At 42.9% G+C, this 17,059-nt stretch overlaps 1 pseudogene; it reads left to right on the top strand.

Moving 5' to 3' along the window:
- Positions 1–213: 213 nt before the first annotated feature.
- On the top strand, positions 214–2,432 carry LOC110322067 (annotated as a pseudogene).
- Positions 2,433–17,059: the final 14,627 nt, after the last annotated feature.

Raw genomic sequence — 17,059 nt, 5'->3', positions numbered from 1 at the left:
GAACCTTCCTTGGGAAAACATCAAATGGTGGCTCTCTGGGACTTAAGCTTCTGAGGAGAATTATGTAGTGGTCTTATTCAAAGACAAGGAAGGACTGGATCCCCCATCGCTAAGCTGGGCTGTCTAGATAGCAATATGAAGATCAAGTCCCCGGAGGAAATCTCCCTATTTTCTAGTAATTAGGGAATCTGAGATTACTGACTCTCCCCATTGGGAGCATCCTTAGATAGGGAGGGTCTAAAGATCATTCCAGTACAAAAGCAGACTTGAGATGGCCAGCTGACCACGTTCAAGGCTTTTTGACATTTTTGGGGACTACAATGATCTTCACGTTGGTTTGGGTACTGAACACTCCAAGGAACACTGCTGTCTGAGGAGCCCCCATCTCAGTCAAATTTTCCATTGATCCAGATCAGAATGGTTCCTGGAGGAACAAGGAAGTCACATCCTTGCACCATACAAGGTGACAGGCCACTGTGGCTTTGTGCTGATGAGCCATATCCCTGCCCACAGAGGCACTGGCATCATCTCTGCTCCTGTGACCAAAGAGCTGCTGCTGCTGTTGGCCAGTGTTGATGACAGCCACACACCTAGGAGCTACACTGACCCCCTGGACAACTTCACCAAGGGCTCCTCTGATGCCATTTCCAAGACCTACTGCTAACTGACCCCTTAATCCTGGAAAGAGAATGTGTTCATCAAGTCTCCCTATCAGGAATTCACTGGCCATTTTTTTTTTTTTTTTTTTTTTTTTTTTTTTTGTGGAAACCCATACCAGAGTTTCCATGCAGACAGAGACTCTGCATTTTTATACCAGAAAAATTAAGTGAATTAAATATGGAAATAAAAGGAATGGCTGTCAGCTGAATCTTTGGAGATTATGGAGATTTTGTAAGAAGAAATTTCATTTTAAAAATGCAAAGTACTCTTGGTTCTGGCAGGGGGACTAAGAATCGGAATCTGCCTTGACCCCATTAACCACTGGCCACAAGAAGTGTGGTCCCCACAGAGCATATCATGGTCACTGCCAATAACAAATGTAGCCAAGGTAGGGACTGTCCAGTTTGATTGTCTTGGGTTTGGAGAAGTGTAGGGGAAGAGATAACAGAATAAGAACAGTCCACACAGAGGACCAGACTCTCACTGTCCCAGGAACTACCCCAATAACTACCTTCCAATTCTCTCCAACATAGGAGCTCCTGGATATCCTTAAGCAGTATTTAAGGAAAGGCACAGTTTCTGATAAATGCTTTCCATTTCCATTCTGTGGCTAATGCTGCTGCTTAATAGCTATCTGTTGTTGGTGAGATTGGATAAAAACCAGTGGTTTATCCACATAGTGATTCTTTCCAGATTTCCCTTGATTTTATCATTTCCAGTTTTATTGTGATTATTGCCTGAATTCATTGTGGCCATTGAGTATTAGTTATTTCTTAAGCATTTGCTGGAAATGTAATCATGAATAAAGCATAGGCTGTGCCTCCAGGAACCTGTGGTCTAGTTGGGAGGGAGAGAACTAGATTACTGAAAAGCAGAAGGATAAACACTGTGTGGGGTGTGGACAGACTACTCTGTAAAAGGCACAGAGGAATAGGTTTGCTTAAAGACGAGGGTCTCTTAAAATCCAGCCATTCAGGAATGCTTGAACCATTGGGAAACAATATCTCCATATCCGAGTGCACAGTGTTTAACCAAACCTTCCCTACTCAGGGATACCATTGACCCTCCTCAGACCCCAGAGGTGTATTAAGTCACTAGTTAATTTAGTTATTCAGATACATGTATCTTAGATGCACTATCCATGTGCAAGAAGTTCTTTTCCTATTCTGGAACATTCCGTCCTCTCCATTTTCAGACATCAGAGGCTAACATGTTAAATACTTAGTGCATAACCTACTACTGCGCTAGTAATGGATTAGCTCTTGCCAAACCAGGAAGCTGTGGTCTTGCAGCTTGAGATGATGTTTTAATTCTTTCACCATAGCAACGCTAGTATAACAGGATGGTCATGCTTTTATTGATATTCACATAGCCTCAGCAATTGGGGTTATAATTAGATGTAGTAAGCAAGGAACTGATGGCCAACACAGCAATTGGGAAGTATTATGGGAAGCATTATGCCCTGTTAATCAGAAGCTTCCTTAGAAGTGTCCTTATTGAACTGTCCTGGAGGAGAGATCCTCTTGGTGCTGATTTAGAGAGAGGCTATGAAGTAGTTCCAGGTCACGCTCTGTTTATCTTCAGGCAGCACTTTCAATCACTGTAAACCTCTTGTACCAGGGAGGGTGTCCCTTCACCCCTGAACAAGAACCCTTCAGAAACTTAAAGGCTCGAGCTCTTCTTCCACAGGCTCCTCTGCAATTTTGTGGGCCATGTCCAGCCTGGGGTTACGGCAAGGGTCAGCTGCAGCCTCTAGCTATGTCAGGTTCTAGACCTACTCTCATCAAGATGACAGTGGGATGCCTCTGGGAGAAGACTAGCCTTGGCCTTGATGCTGTGCAGAGAGGCTTAGAAGTGGGTTGGCTAGTAGCTGGGACTTGTAGAAGCATTTTGCCTCTGGCTATAATTGTTGAGTATGAGGATGTTCCCCACTAACCCCCAAGCACACCTGAGCATATTTTCCCTTGTCAAGCTCAAATAGCCTATCCATCCATCCATCCATCCATCCATCCATCCATCCATCCATCCATCCAACAAATATTACTCAACAATATCAACAGGTATTATGACTATTCTTTTTCCCATCTTTATGTCTCCTACTTGGTTCTAGAATGTTCTTCTCATGCACATTTATTGACCTATGCCCCATCATTCTTTTGGTTTAATGTCAAGCCTATCTTCCAACTAGAGCTTGATTTCACTTATTTCTCCTTGCTTCCCAGAGTTTAGCATTTCCTGGTGGCCAGTATGAATCACAGGGCATTACTTCAACTGGGTCTACCTAGCATCTTAACAGGGGCTAAGAGCCCTTTAGTCACAGGGGATATTGCTGCTAGACTTTGGGGCAGTGTTTCTGTGTGATCATGTTAGAGATCAGAAGTATGAAACATAAAGCTGGCTTAGTTGGAGTTTGTGTGTTTGTCACGGTATAACTCATACATGAGCTGAAGGCAGTTTACCCTTGTGGTTATGATTGAGTCCGAAGTGTCTCCCACAGCCTCATGTGTTTCAACCCTTGGTCCCTAGCTGGTGGTGCTGTTTTGGAGAGTCTGCAGGACCCTTAGGAGGTGAGTCCTAGGTAGAAGAAAGGGATTTCTTTTTTTTTTAAATTTAATTTAATTTTTTTTACTTATTTACTTTACATCCTGTTCACTGACCTACTCCCAGTCAACCCTGATCCATAGTCCTTTCCTAATCTCCCCACCCCTCTTCTAAGAAGTAGAGACAGAGACCTGGGATAAGGGAGGTACCCAAGAATCAATGGGGGTGTCCTTAGCTGTGACTCACTACATTGGGGATATGGAACCTGAAGAGGTCACTTCCTATAGCCAGGCAGGAACTCCAATGGAGTGATAGAGACACCAACCCACCCACAAAACTTTCAACCTAAAATTTATCCTGCATACCAAGTGACGTCGGCACTGGGGAGGGAGTAGGGACTCAGGGAATGGCAATCCAATAACCCACCCAACTTGAGACCCATCCCAGGGGCAAGCACCAATCCCTAACACTATTAATGTTACTCTGTTATCCTGGCAAACAGGAACAAGTTGTCCTCTAAGAGGTTCCATCCAACAGCTGACTCAGACAGATACAGACACCCACAGCCAAACGGTGGATGGGGCTTGGGGACTATGGAAGAATAGGAGGAAGGACTGCAGGCTCGAAGGGGATAGGAACTCCACAGGAAGACCAACAGAGTCAACTGACCTGGACCCTTGGGGCTCTTAAAGACTGAACCACCAACCAAAGAGCATACACACAGGCTGAACCTAGGCCTCCCCGCACATATGTATCATAAGTGCAGTTGGTCTTCATGCAGGTTCTGAACAACTACAACAGGGGATATCCTAAAAGAAAAGGATTTCTAGGGGGCAGATTTTAGCAGAATAGTCATGTTGTGTTTCCAGCCTGATCTCTCTTGGATCCCTGGTCTGTAAGCTCTGGGGCTGTTGTGTTTTATAAAAAAAAAAAAAAAAGAAAGAGCCAGGCTATGTTTGGTAGAATTGAGGTATGGTGTGGGGGAGGGGGGATGCCTCTGCAGGCCCATGCTGAGGCATCCCTTCCCCGAGGTACCAGCCATAAGATGGACATAGTATGGAATCGAATTGGAATAGAGTTTATTTAGGACAAGGGAAGAGGGGTTGAGGAGGGAGTAAAGAGAGAGGAGAGGAGAGGAGAGGAGAGGAGAGAGAGAGAGAGAGAGGGAGGGAGAGAGAGAGAGAGAGAGAGAGAGAGAGAGAGAGAGAGAGGAGAAGTGAATGGGGAGAGAAGGGACAGAGAGGGTAAGTAAGGTGAGAGGGTAAGAGGGTGAGAGAGTGAGGAATAATAGCAAGCAGCCCCTTTTACAGTGAGTCAGGCATACCTGGCTGTTGTCAGGCATACCTGGCTTTTGCCAGGCAACTGTGGGAGGAATTGCCTAGAAGGAATGCTAGCACCTGCCACCCTGCTTTTCCTGATGTGAAGCTCTGAGTCAAAATTAATCTCCCTTCCCTTAAGTTGTCCCTTGTCGTGTGTTTGGTTGTGGAGAGGAGAAAAGTAATTAATACTCTTTCTGGGCTCTCCATTCACCTAGTGGAACTAGACAGCTATGGCATAAAAGGGGAAGCTGTTAAGTGATGTAGTTCAACCCAGGAACTTCACATAAGAAGTATTTCACTAAGTATAAATTAACAGCTTCTCTAAAGACAGATAGTTAAGACTCAGTGTTTATCTCAAGGGAGAAAGGTCACCATTCACACTGCCTCTGGCAGATGATATTGCTCTCGTGAAAAATCGAGAGCTGGCCGTCAGAGAGAAAACATTTTCTAAAAAGTGTCTTTACTGGACAGTTTGCAAATACCCCACAAATTGGTGTTTAAATCGAACAGCCACAAAATGAAAGGCACTAGAGAGAATGGAGGCTCCAGTGTGCTTCCATCTGACTCCACAGATAGTGTCTCTCATGGGCACCGTCCTGCAGCCCATCTACACTAATCTCTGTGTGTGTGTGTGTGTGGGGGGGGGTGTTTGAATTTACTGGTTCTAGTGTGATGCATACTTGCAATGTCTTCTTCTCCCATGATTCTTCTGTAAGATGTTTTTATTCCACAAAGTAGGCAGATTGTCCTCCAGCGACAAGGTTTTAAAGGGGCCTCTTGGGAAGCTCACTGGCATCCTACAGGGGGACATGAGAAAGGAGTAGCTACCAGCTCAGTGGGCATGATAGGTGCTAGGAACTGCTGAGCCCTGGACTGGGAGCTGGGAGAAATGCCATGAGGAAAGCAGTTGCTGACCAATGGGCACCAGGGGAAATTACCAGTCAGAGTGATGAATTCCAACAGGGGAGCCTCCCGCCTCTTTTTTGTGTGTGTGTATTTAAATCTAGCTATCGGTAGAAATGAGCCAATGTGTAACTCTCTCCTGTAATGTGACATATTTGCCTTCTGAGGAAACTTCTTGAGATTGGCGAGCTCCAAGATTCTGTACCTGAGGGATGGAGTTAGAGGGAGCTGGAGCCGATGCTGATGCTGCCCATGGTACTTCGGTTGTGACCATGAGCAGGCTACTTCGCTCAGCTGAAGTGCCCCCACATGTGCACAGAACCCCTCCCCTTCCAGTGCTCTCCACATGTCTGTTAGGTCTTGTCATTAGTGTCAGGATAGGAGACTGCCCCAGCTTTAGTGGGGACTTCTCACTTGATCCTTGCCAAGTTCCTGGACTTAACTTGGACAGTTTTAGGGACCCCCTTTTCTCCTTGATCTTATTCTCCAGTCTCTCTTCTCAGTTTACTCTAGCCACATGGAGACCGAGGCCTCTCTGCTGGGTGACTCCAACTGTCAAGGCAGTTTTTCTAGCTTCAGGACTGTGGACATATGGGCTTAGGGCTTTTACTCTCTGTAAACTGTAGCGTTGGAGCTGATGCTCAGAGGCACCGACAGTCACAGACTTTCTGGCTCTTTAAGTCAGATGCTCTTCCAACTCAGATGTGAAGAAGGGGTGGGCATGCAAGTGTAAAAAAGGAACTAGAATGGCAGTCTTCTACATGTAAAATGGGTGGAGTGGAAGCAACGTGTCTCACAGAGCTAGGCGCACATCAGTCCTTCAATAGTTATTGATTCTAAAGAATTAAAGACTCACAAGTCATAGAGAACTGAGATAGCTCAGTGGTAACTCATCTTGATTCTCTCTTGTGATTCTCTTCAGCCATTTTAAAGCTGCTTTGCTTAGGCAATAGCTATCCCTGATGTAAGAATTGCATTCATGAAACTCAGTTGTTTGCTCATTTGCATACAACATTTTATATATAGTCTCACTCTGGTGAAACCTATTCAGAGGAATCTTCTTAAGGAACATTGAGGTCTCCTGTAGATTCCAAACAGCAGAACCCTGAAGGCTGAGAGAGCCTTTGTGCTCCAGAGACTTAAGCAGACATGGCTTTGTGCATCTTTCTCCAAAGGAATTCCATTAATGTGACCTGAACTCCAACTCTCTGTCTCCCGGTGTCCGAGTTTCCTCATCTGTTAAGTAGGAGTAATAGTTATAATAAATGGCACACAGCACATAGATTGATTGTGAAGATGTAAACAAATTAGTTTTTATAATTGTTTACAATAGTTTCTGGCACTCAGTATGCCCTGTGGTTGTATCACCAACACCACCACCACCACCACCACCACCAGAGCTTATGTTGGGCTAAGTGTCTCCTTAGGATGCATCAGTTGTAGTTGGAAATGCCCTGGTTAGTGTTTCACTGTGACAGAATCTAGGGGGAGATTAGTCTTTGGACATGCCTATAGGGTGTTATATTGGTTCCGTTAATCAAGATGAGATTTGCCCACCATGGGTGGCACCATTCCCTGGCTGACATCCTGGATGGTATTAATGGTGAAAGGAATCTTGGGCAGCAGCAGGCATTCGTTGCACTATGTGTGTGACATGCACAGCTGCTTCAAGTTCCTGCTGCCTTGACTTCCCAGTCCTGATGGACTTGCACCAGGGACAATGAGTGAGCTGAGGAAAACACCCTCTTACTTGAGTTCCTTTTGTCAGGGTGTTTTATCATAGCAACAAGACAAAAACAAAACAAAACAAAACAAAAACAAAAAAATAAAACAAAAAACCCAACTAAGGCAGACATGGTTTGTGGGTACCCCTGCTTTTATAAAAGAGACAGCTCTGAAGGAAGTGGCTATTGCAGTCTCTGCTCCCATTTTCAGATGAGACAAGGAAGAATCAACTATGCAGGCTACCTGCTATGCTCCAAGTCACTTCTCATCAGGGAAATGTAGAACTTAGGTTGAAATGTAAATTTCGGTGTCTTTTAAAACCCAGGCCTATAGCTATCTGCTAAGCTCCCTGGTGTCCTTCCGAGCCATTTTAAATAGGTATTTTCAACCCAATCCATGATATGGCCGGTTCCTCTCCCTGGAAGAAACTGTAGATGATAAGTGATAGCTACAAGACAATAAGACGCTAATATGGCCACTTCATAGCAGCTGTGAAGTAGGCTGAACAGAGAAAACCTGAAGTTCACTTTCCCACTTTCAATCAGGTCACACAGGCCATTAAGCCAAGCAGTAGGAGCTTTCTGGAGCTTTTGGACAGAGTGTACACTAGCCAGATCTTATTGTTATGCAAAGAAAAACTGGACATTCAAGGTTAAAGGCCCAGAGTCCAGCTGAAACTAACCTCATCTCCAACACTAGCTATGCAGGAGAGAAAAAAGGCTTTTAGACATTTGTCTTGGCTTTTTTTTTAAAATCACATAATTATCTTGTGTATGCTGTTTGCAATGGAACTATCTAATTGATTTCTTAAAAGAAACATTGTCAGTAGTAAGGTTGTCTTGGCTATGGAAGATGTGCTGGTGATGGGCCATTTTAATTATGAAAACCATTATCTTGGTGTAACTTTGTTCCTTTATTTTAATTATGTGATTACACCCCGTTCAGCCTGATGACATGGAGTTGAATGGATTTCAGGCGGTTACGTGCAGAATCCTGCAACTTCTGCAGTCCACGGATTCTGTTTTAACTCTCTAGATGACGAAGGAGCGTTCTTGAGCAGTTGAGGCACACTCCTCACAGATAGGGCGGTCCTTCCCTGTCTTGTTCAATACTGTTGCCCCAGTGCCCAGTAGAGCTTCTGTTCTCAACCAGTTTCTTTGGGTGAATTAGATTCCCTGAATCCTGGCTTCTGTTGCCTTTATAATCTCCAGCACATAAATAATGAGCTATGTGGGCCAGTGATGGTTTTCAATGAGGCAGAATAGAAAGAAAAATGGAAGGAAAAGAAGTCCTTACCCAGGAGTCTGGAGTCTCCCCCCNCCCCCCCACCCCCCGTAGAGAACTAAGCACTCACCTGCTTATAACCCTTTATTTACCTTTTCCAGCTACAAACTTAAGCCTTCCTAGGAACCTCACTGGAAACCTATCCACAGGGAAAAGATAGGTACCAACTCCTTTGTGCAACTCCAGGATTTCTTGGTTTTCACACTGTTAGATTATAATTCCATGCAAGGCATCTCCTTCTAAATTCACTTAAAAAAAAAAAAAAAAAAAAAAGGAAAGAGAGAAAGGAAAGGATTTTTAGGAAACTTTCGAGGTATGTGCTGACTGGTTTTGTGTCAATTTGGGAAGAGGAAACCTCATTTGAAAAAGTGCCCCTACCAGACTAACCTGTGGGCAATCCTGTAGTGCATTTTCTTGATTGATGAAGTAAGTGCCATTCTGGGCTGGTGGTTCTCAGTGCTACTGAAAAGCATGCTCCCTTGCATAAATCCACACACATATGTACAGGCTGATTTTTTTAAATGTATGCTCTCAACTATATATATATATTTTTTATTAGATATTTTCTTTATTAACATTTCAAATGCTATCCTGAAAGTTCCCTATACCCTCCCCTGCCCTGCTCCCCTACCCATCCACTCTCACTTCTTGGCCCCAGCATTCCCCTGTACTGGGGCATATAAAGTTTGCAAGACCTAGGGGCCTCTCTCCCCAATGATGGCCAACTAGGTCATCTTTGTACAGGCTGTTTTTAATAAAGAAGTCAGATATAGATACTGGAAACAGACAGCATCTTGAACAAATGGGGCTGGATAGCTGCATGTAGAGGAATCCAGATAGATCAATACTTCTTACCCTGCACAAAACTTAACTTCAAATGGATCAAAGAGCCCAACATAAAGTCCGATACACTGAACCTGACAGAAGAGAGAGTGGGGCACAGTCTTGAAGTCATTGGTATAGGAAAAGACTTTCCGAATAGAACACAGGCTCCAAGATCAGCAAGTAATAAATGGGACCTCATGAAACTGAAAAGCTTCATGACAAGCTTTGACATGAAAAGCTTTGGACAGCTAAGGACACTGTCATTTTGACAAAGTGGAAGCCTACAGAATGGGACTTTTTTTTTTTTTTTAAACCAACTCTACATTTGATAGAGGGCTAATATCTAAAATACATAAAGAACTAAAAAAAAGAAAACCTAGATATCAAGAAAACAAACTAATTAAAAATGAGGTACAGCTTTAAGCAGAATTCTCAAAAAGGAGACTCAAATGGCTCAAAAGTACTTAAAGAAATATTCAAAATCCTTAGTCATTAAGGAAATGTGTAAGTGGAGTCTACTTTGAGATTTCATCTTCCGTCTCTCCGAGTGGCTAAGGTCAATAAAACAATGACAGCTTATGCCAGCGGAGATGTGGAGTAAAGGGAACTTATCCATCCCTGGTGGGAGGGAGTGCAAACTTGCGCAGCCACTATAAAAATCAGGAGGATGGAATCCATCTACTTCAAGATCCAACTGTAGCTCTCTTGGTCATTTGCTCAACCATGTTCATTGCTGCTCAGTCTACCATACATTGAAAATAACTTAGATGCCCTTCTACAGACGAATGGATAAAGAAAATGTGACACACACACACACACACACACACACACACACACACACCATCTCAGACATTAAAAAATGAAATCATGAAATTCACAGGTAAACTGATGGAACTAAAAAAAAAAAAAATCATTCCAAGTGAAGTAACCTAGACCCAGGAAGACAAATATTTTGTATATTCTCTTACATGTAAATATTAGCTGTCAAGTCAATAATAACCAAGCTGCATTTCATAGAACCACAGAGGTTAGTATACAGTCGGGGACTAGAGAGAACAGAAATATCTCTCTAGGAAAGGGAAATAGAGTAGATAGTTATGATGGGCTGGGGGGTGGTGGGGAGACTGGACCATGAGGATTAGGTGGAAAGAGGGAAGGAAGAAGGGGACAAGGGAGGGAATATGGAGAGAGACAGCTAGAAGTAAGGGCCATTTGAGGGATAGTATAGAAACCTAGTAGAGTAAAAAACTTCCTAAATATATACACATATCAAGGTGATCTAAATGAAATTGCCAAATAATGGGGGAAAGAGATCCTCAACTGGACATCTTTTATCACCAAAGGAAGTTTTTAGTACCAGGATTGGGCTACAACTAACCAAATTGTTGGCCCAAGGAGTCTCGTGGGAATCCCCAAACAACCCAGGCTGTTGCTCTCAGCAAATCAACAGCAAGGTATCATTGCTGACGGCAATGGATACTTAACTCATTGAACGTGAAGATGGTACCTACATAGAGCCTTCATCCCTATATGCTAGCACTTTTTGGTATAGGAAAGTACTCTGCATGCTCCCAAAGGAGATGTATAAACAACCTAGCCAAAATGCCTTTAATCTACAATAGTGTCCTGCCTGCAAAATATGTAAAGCTTGCGGGGGTAACCAAGCAGCATCCAATAAGAATTAAGGCCCACTCTAGGAGATGAAACCCATCCCCGACACTGCTTGAGTGACCAAGAGCCCGAGACTGAAAAGCTCAGGGTCCTGGGGAAAAGCAATGACTACTGTTCTAAAAGAATGTAGCTATAAAATGACTCTTAATGACGTTCTGCTATGCACATAGAGCAGTGCCTAGCTCAGCTATCATCAGTGAAGCTTCCTCCTGCAACAGAAGGGGACAGATACAGAGACCCTCAGCCGGACATTATGTGAAGAGTAAAAAGCATTGGAACACTCCGCCCTAAAAGGGAAATCTCCATAAAACCTGTTCCAGAGGGGTTCAGGGAACCCCATGGAGAAGAGACAGAAAAAGTGTAAGAGCTTGGGGTGGAAGGGAGAGATGGAGGACACCAGAGAAACAATGCCCTCTAAATCGATACAAACAACGCCCTCTAAATCAGTAGGACACACAAGAGACTGGGGCAGCGTGCAAAGGACTGCATGGGTCTGCACCAGATGGGGTCCTAGAGCTGAAAGCAGAAGTGGACCATCCCTAACCAAGAAACAATCTTCAGTTGATAACCACTTGCAAATGAGAATTTAATGTTCTCCAAGGAGTCTTACCGGTGACACGAACTACTCTTATGGATGGGCTGTGTGCCCAGCAGTAGATGGCCAACAGAAATCAAACTCAGTGGCATCTTTGGCGCTTCCTTGTTTTATAAAAGTGTCACGTCTGGGCTTTTCCTTTATAAAATTATCTTACTGCGTTGTTTTTGTTTGTTTGTTTGTTTGTTGTTTGTTTCATTTAAAGACAAAATTTTATATTTCTATAAAATATATTAAAAATTAAAAATATAAAATGTTCTATACTATATTATATAATACATTATGTTGTATATTATGGCTTCCAGTTGAGTATATATGGGATTCCTGAGTGGGCAAACGAGTGGGTCTGTTTCTTGTGCCTTTTCTTGGACTTTTTTTGCTGTTTGTTTTGCCCTATTCTGATGTGTTAGTTTTGTTTTAGCCTGTTATACTTGATTTCATTATACCATGTTTTCTCATTAGCCCTTAGAAGCCTGTTTGTGTTCTAATAAGAGATAAAAAGGGAGTAGACCCTGATGAGAAGTGGGTAGTGAGGATCTTGGAGGGGTAGAGGGAGGGGATACAGTAATCAGGATTATAGTATGTGAGGAAAAAAATTCTATTTTCAACAAAAGGGGAAAAACAAAAGAAACAAACCTCTTTTTCCTCAAGTTCCTTTTAGTCATGGTATTCTATTACAACAATAGTAACCCTAAAACAACAAATGAATTGGATGACATTAAAATGGTGCAGAAGTCTCCTGCTAAGATAATCAATTGCTCCTTGAGGAGCCCTTCATCCCTTCTAGGGTGAGACTTTCTGTGAAGGTTGGAAATGCCTTAACTCATGCTTTTAAGTATGCTCTTTTCTCTTAAAAAATTATTTAAAAAAATTATTACAGTTGTGTGTGTGTGTGTGTGTGTGTGTAAATACTGTGTGCCATAGCACACATGTGGAGGTCAGAAAATCACTTTCAGGAGTGGGTTCTGTTTTTCTGCCATGTGTGAATTTCAGATCACCGCAGGCTTTGGGGCAAGTGCCTTTACCCTCTAAGCTGTTACTGCCCCCCTCTGCCATTTAAAACGAAACAACCCTAACTCTGCTTCAAAATGGCTAATTCTGTTTGTTTATTTTTGTTGTAGTTGGCTTCTTTATTTTACTTTATTTTTTGGATGGAAGCCACGAGCCATGAGTAGAGATCCCAGACATGTTCTCAGGATGTTGGGGGTGACAGTCTGTACCACCTGCATCTCTACCTCCTCACGTTAGACCATCAGGGTTTGAGGCAGGTGTGTAAGTTGTCCTCAGATTAAGGTGGAGAGATGGAGGGTGGGACCCAAGGCTTGTGCCTTAGAGCCTATGCTTGCTACAAGCAGTCTTTCTTCCTCATTTTGGTCTCTGCTGCCCTGTGACAGTAGGGGTTATAGATGCATTGCTTTCTTCTAGTCCCTGATACCCTGGTGGGAAAATTTGGGGAAGATTATTGTCTTTAGTCACTTCAGTTGTCACAGCGATGTTTCAACATGAAAATGTAGAAAGTTTAATAGCAAATTAAAGAGCATTTGGCATTGACACGCTATCTTTTTCTCTCCCCAAACTAAGCCAACATTTTCTAAATTCAGAGAAATGGCGGTCATTATTATTTCATGTTTTGTCTTCATAAGAAGAAGTCATTATACCCATATTGTGTTTATGACTTGGCAATAATCAATAAATAAGCAAGCACACAGTTCTCTAATCATTTTGTCTACTGAACCAAGTTCAGAACTCAGGATGAATGTGTCCAAACCCAATGTAATCATATTGTTTAATATAAACCCTTTGCCTCTTCCATCTTTAAGCCCCAGTTCTTTGAAGTTTTGCTTTTCTCCTTCTGCACAGAACACATTTCCGATTTTCTTTACATCCTAATGCTGTTTTCTTCCCTACTTCCTCTAAATCTGGATTATAGTTATGAGCACTGAAGAAGGAGTTAGCTGTATATTTAATAGAGTAGCTTGTATTACTCCATTAGAGTCGGTTGTTAGAATTCTGCAGGCTGGTTATTTATTAAACACAGGTTTTTTGAAAATTAAAATTGTTTATACTGTGAACTAAATAGCATTTTAAAAACAAATAATAAGTATTACTTATTCCTTTTGCTGTACTTTATCACTGTCTGTGTCCTTGGGATTATTGGTCTATTTTAATTCTGGTGGATTCATTTTCTCTTTCTCTTTCCCCTACTCTGTGTACAGTGATGTCTCACTGATGGTTTGAAATTGGTCTTGTGGGATCTGTTCTGGATACAAACAGGACTTTTCCTCATGGAGTACAGCCAGCCATTGAAGAGCTGCAGGCTATTATTAATTTTTTACTTCAATTTGGTCTTACCTTACCTCTCAGAATTGTGGAGCCAATACAAAGACTGAGCAGTGAGGGAGGTTTTCAATTTTTGCCAATAACCAGGGAAGTGCAAGACAGACTCTTAAATCAACTTCTCCACATGGTAAAGGTCAGGAGGACACAGATGCAAGATGGAAGAAAGGGGAAAGCTGGGGAGGCTAATCAAGGGGATGGAGTATTTTGTCTTCTGGGTGTGGACAAATTCTTTGGGAATTCAATTGCTTCTTCTCCTTGTTGCTCTTTGGATCTTTCTAGTCATGCCACAGCAACCGTCAGTTGCAGCAGCAGTGTGGGGATGGGGAGGTCATTTGTCATGAAGATGGGACTACAGTGGAGTTGCTATAGTTGTCTGGGGACTACTGTGGCAGCCTGTTTTACTCTAACAAGGGCCATTTCTGTGTCTGTGTAATGATCCCGCTTCATCGGGTGAAGTACTTCATCTTTCTGAACTTCCCCATCCTTTGCTGTAAGGTGTGTCTGTTGTGAAGTCATTGACCTGTTTTGACTAAAACGAGCCTAGTTGTGAATACAGGAAATCACATTTTAGAGCCTAATTAGAATTGCAATCTGGGAAAATACATATTCCGCCGATGTTAAAAAAACGTGCTGAGGCTTCACAAAAATGGTGGCCATATTTATAGCTTTAAACCACAAGGAGGCCTGGTAATCCAGGAACAGCGGCAGTTGCTGGCACCACAAGTTAAGCTGTTTGTGTGAAGTCTCAAGCTCCCTTGTTCCAACAGAGTATAAATGATGCTCCAAAGGTCAATTTATGTCTGGCGTTTGGTGTATCTGTGGCCCCTTAAAGGTCCCTCTGCTCACATGTCTGAGATCCACTTAATGTTGACTTCATCTTCAGTCCTCCATCAATGTTACTCCATTTTGATTTCTTTTTCCTGGGATACAATCAAAGAGATCCTATTATAGGATGTGCTTTAAAAAATGATGACTCTTACAATCACCAGCGTTACCCCTTTTTCCTTTTCCTGTGTAGCAGGGAGGGATACGTCTGTCCACATATACGTCTGTCCACAGGCGGGGAGGGATATGTCTGTCCACAGGTGGCAGCAGCTACCTTGTCATTTGCAAAAATAGTAATTCCTGTATCACACTGTGGTTTTTCTGTTGAAAAATAGTCTCGATGGGTCTTTAGAGATCTTAATGGACAGGAAGACACCCCACATGCCAGACTTCCTTGTTTTAACTGTAAAACAGGACCAAATCCACCTACACACTAAATGAACAAGAATTTCAAGATTCATTAGTTCATGGAAGAGCAGACGATAAAGTAGAAATAAGCAAAGAATTGTAGAGTTCTAAGTGGTGTCTGCAACTGGACAGGGGACAGTCATTATCTCTAAGAGTGAAATCTACCCAGGGAGACATTTTCCGCAGTAAGATTGGGGTGGGATGCAAGAACACATTGTTCCCGGTTTTCACTCATCATGGCCACATGTAATAGTAGAAGTGTGGGATACTGTCTTAGTGGTGGGTTGCTGAATCAAAATGAGCCAATTAAGAGAGTTGTAGAGAAACCTAGTGAGAGGAAAGGAGCAATGAATGAAGAAGCACCCTGTAGACCTTATCCCTTGGGAATTCACAGACAGTTTGGGGAGGGAACCAGCACTGGTTAAAATCAATTGCCACCAAGCCCATTGACCTGAGTCCAATAGCCAGAACTCACATGGCAGAAGGAGAGAATGAGCTCTGACTTCCATGTGCCTTCCATAATGCCATGCTATGTGTACATACAAGCTCAGCACTGGAGTTTCTGTAGATATGAGACAGAAACAGTGTACTTTCTTTAACCACTAAAGGTAAAGCTAGAAAGTCAAAAGGCATTTCGGCAGCAGAAGGATGGGCTGTGGGTGGCAGTCTCATCTGATTTCTACAAATATTTATTCACTTATTGCATGCATTGTGCTTCATGCAGATTCGTCTTTACCTTTCTCAAACTGCTCTACCAGTCCAGCTGCCTGATGTCTCTTCTCCCTCTTCCTCTTTCACTTCCTCCTCCCAAGCCCATTTCTAGAACTGGCAGATCTCTTAGCCATACCTCAAAGGCATTGATTGAAAACTGGGTATTAGTAACCTCTCTCATAAGCACATTCTCCGGGTTGTTCATTTTTGTGTCACTTCTCCCTGAGGTGTCTGCAGAGAGAACGACTCTAGGTGCTCCTTGACTCGTGGTGGGGGACCACATCCTGATGAACTGACCTATCATCACCTTGGTTACACAAAGCTCATAGAGACTCCTTTGTTCATCCTTCAGATCTCACAGCTGACTGGGTGCTGACTGGGTGCTGTTGCCCAGCACAGAGTATCACTTCAAGTCTCAACTCAACACCTCACAGTGTAAAAGAGCCTTTTCCTATCAGAAGGAGTGATTTCCTGAAAGGGTAGGATCTAGGTTTTCTACCCAGAGATTGATCCTTGAGTGAAAATTTAGGGTAGACACTTGGAGCTCCTAGTCTGGTGTCAGAACCAGATGGCAAGAATGACCAGTGTCTGCTGTGTATTTACTCATTGGTGCTGGTCCCCTGTACCTGCTCTGTCTTCCTACCTGCTAGATATTTATGCAGCTTTCAGACTGAAACCTTTTACCACCTCCTCTGAGCAGTCTTCTCTGATTTGCCCAGGTCCAGTAAGCCTCTTTTATTGTGTTCCTGTGCCATTCCACAATATATTTTTCTTTCACAAGGGCTGTATTATTGCTATCATTTCATCTAGGTGATGGGCTTCTGGTGGAGAAATAAAATTCATTCTTATGGCACAGTGTCTCCCATATGGGAAATGCCCATAGCATGGCTGTTTGGATGACTAGGTGAATGAATGAGATGGTCAGTCAAGCCAGATAGAGGTATGAATGTGTCTGAAGACCCAGAGAAGCAGTATCCAAACAGCTGTGGGTGTGCTTTTCCGAGTTAAAACTTTATCTTGAAAACGATTGGTTTTAAGTTGGGAGGAGAGAGAAATGTGTGTACAGTTCAAAGGGCCCTTAGGAGTCAATCTTACAGCCATTAAATGTCAGGGCTTTGTGTGGATTGTCAGATGTGACACTATGATGCTACAGTAGTCTGAGAGAGGAGAAAGCAATGGCAACCACTCTATCTATTTTCCTAGAAATATTTGCCATAAAAGGTACCCAAGACTCACTACTTTCACACAGCTT

The sequence above is a fragment of the Mus pahari genome, chromosome 5 (assembly GCF_900095145.1).
Source record: "Mus pahari chromosome 5, PAHARI_EIJ_v1.1, whole genome shotgun sequence".
In the NCBI taxonomy this organism is placed as follows: domain Eukaryota; kingdom Metazoa; phylum Chordata; class Mammalia; order Rodentia; family Muridae; genus Mus; species Mus pahari.
This window is presented reverse-complemented; position numbering and strand designations above follow the sequence as displayed.